General features: G+C 43.1%; 1 pseudogene; it reads left to right on the forward strand.

The window, feature by feature from the left end:
• Positions 1–892: 892 nt before the first annotated feature.
• On the forward strand, positions 893–2,315 carry LOC103304611 (GTP-binding nuclear protein Ran-like; annotated as a pseudogene).
• The last annotated feature ends 328 nt before the right edge of the window (positions 2,316–2,643 follow it).

Raw genomic sequence — 2,643 nt, forward strand, 5'->3', positions numbered from 1 at the left:
GTTAGAGGTCTAGTGACCACAACATATGTTGCTCCTTTATCAATCAAAACTCTACACTGTCCCCCCAGTGTTAGTTTTCCCCTAGGTTCGAGGGGGAGGGGGGGTGGCGGGTTAACTTTAATAGGCTGTTGTAATAATTAAACCTCCAAGCCCTGTCACTCATCATTGGAGCTATTTCCTTTCCCCAGCATATCTCTTAAGTTCTTAGATTCTGACTTCCTTTTCCCTCACTGGGGGCACTCATTTTCCAGTGTCCCTTTCCTTTGCAATATGCACACTGACCAGTGGAAAGCATTTTAGATGGAGTCGCATGCCATGTGCCCTCCAATGGAATTGCCCTGAAACCTTTTCCAAGAATATTGGACACTTCGGCCTCTTTCCATTCTCTGTTATTATAAACTTTGAAGGCAATGTCTACTACTTGGGAAGGGTTCAAGCTTATTCCTCCCTCTAACTTCTGAAGTTTCTTTCTGATGCCAGGTGCACACTGAGAGAGAAAGGTCATATTCACCATTCTAATATTTTCAGGGGTTTCTGGATCCAAATCAGCATATTTTCTATAGGTCTGGAAGATTCCTTCAAGAAACTCAGAGGGGTCTTCTGTGGGTTTTGTTGTACTGCCTGTACCACATTCCGACTTTTCTGCATAGGGATGCCTTTTTTTCAATCTCTCAAGGATGCACCTCTCATAATGCACTAAGAGAGGAAGGCCAATCTCATTAAAGTCCCAGTTGGGCTCGGCTAAAGGTATTGCCTTAGTAAGGTCAGGATCCCCATCTGGATTTTCTTGGTGCAGTCTCTGAGCCTCTTCATTTAGCTCATCCAATACCAACCTGCGCTCATCACCCATAAGCAAAATATTCAGTAAGGCTTGTATGCTTGCCCAACCAGGATGGTGGGTGGCAAAAAGTAATGTAACTAAGTCAGTCATTTTAGTAGGATAATCCCTATAAGAAGGACTTGAGTGTTGTTGTTTTTTAATAATTCTTTATTGGTGAAAGTATTACATTATATATGTCCCCCCTTTCTCCCAAATGATTTCCTTTAGCACACACCTGCCCGCCCCCAGGCCCTCACCGCCATATTGTCTGTGTCCATAGGCCATGCATATATGCATATAAGGTAGAAGGACTTGAGTTTTTCCAGTTAAACAGATCCTATGTAGAAAAGGGAATATGTGCCTAATAATATCCAGCAGGCTGGCCCTCTGGCCCTACTCCCACTGAAAGTCTTCACAAAGGGTATTGCCCTGCCCCAGTAGGGGATTGTCCTCCACTGAATTTGGTTCCCTGGTGGGATTGGGACAGAGAGACCAGTTCAGGATCACCTCCTCCAGCTCCCACAGCTGAAGGGCCCTTGGGTATCCTGACCATGCTCACAGTAGCCATGACACCCAGATCTTCCTAGTCCCTATCTTCTGAGCTTCTGCTATCTATTATAGGCAAATTCCCTTTTCTCTGGACCATTAATCTATTTCTTTTTAATCCTGCCTCTTTATTATGTAAAGTAACAAAAGGTTATACATAAGGTATTTCATCCCACTTTCCTGATCTTTGTCAAAAACAACTCTAACTGCAGTACAGTATAGTAATTTAAAGACCCCTTTGGATTTGAATTGCACTTCCACCATCTTTCCAGATTTCAGCCAGATGGCCCCAGAGATGCTTCTGGAAGTAACATCACCATAGCTGCCCAAGGAGAACCCCTAGTTAAATTAAAACTTGTATTGGTTGGTGATGGTGGGACTGGGAAAGCTACATTCATGCAACGTCATCTGACTGGTGAATTTGAGAAATATGTAGCCACCGTGGGTGTTGAGGTCCATTCCCTTGTGTTCCACACTGACAGAGGGCCTAAGTTCAATGTATGGGGTACAGAAGGCCAGGATAAGTTCAGTGGACTGGGAGACAGCTATTACATCCAAGCCCAGTGTGCCATTATAATGTTTGATGTAACTTTGAGAGTTACTTACAAAAATGGGCTTAACTGGCATATAGATCTGGTACGAGTGTTTGAAAAACATCCTCCTCATGTTGTGTGGTAACAAAAACAAAGTGGATATTAAGGACAGGAAAGTTAAGGCAAAACCAATGGTCTTCCACCGGAAGAATCTTCAGTACTGTGACATTTCTGCCCAAAGTAATGACAACTGGCTTGCTAGAAAACTAATTGGAGACCCTAACTTGGAGTTTGTTACCATGCTTGCTCTTGCCCTGCCAACATTTGTCATGGACCCAGTGTTGGCAGCACAGTATAAGCACAATCTAGAGGTTTCTCAGACCACCACTCTCCCAGGTAAATATGACAACCTGTAAGAAAGGGAAGCTGGTGCCCAGCATCACAAGTCTAGTTTTATAGACAACTGTTCTGTGATGTCAGTGGTGCAGCATGTTTGTCACTTCATTGTACAGCAAAGAAGAAACTGTGTTTGATCCTTGGGATGTGGAAAGAGATGAATGGGCTTTGGAGTGAATGTGGCAGTTTAAAAATACCTTCATTATTTGGACCTACATATTTAGTTACTTTGGAATGCAGTTGTTTCCTTATGGAGCTTCAACTATAAGAATGCTGTAGTCGCATTACAATATTCAGAGGTGAAACCTGTTTGTTGCTGTCATTCCCATTCCTTTTCATTTAGAATCA

Source organism: Eptesicus fuscus, assembly GCF_027574615.1.
Source record: "Eptesicus fuscus isolate TK198812 chromosome 1 unlocalized genomic scaffold, DD_ASM_mEF_20220401 sc13_unplaced_1, whole genome shotgun sequence".
Lineage (NCBI taxonomy): Eukaryota > Metazoa > Chordata > Mammalia > Chiroptera > Vespertilionidae > Eptesicus > Eptesicus fuscus.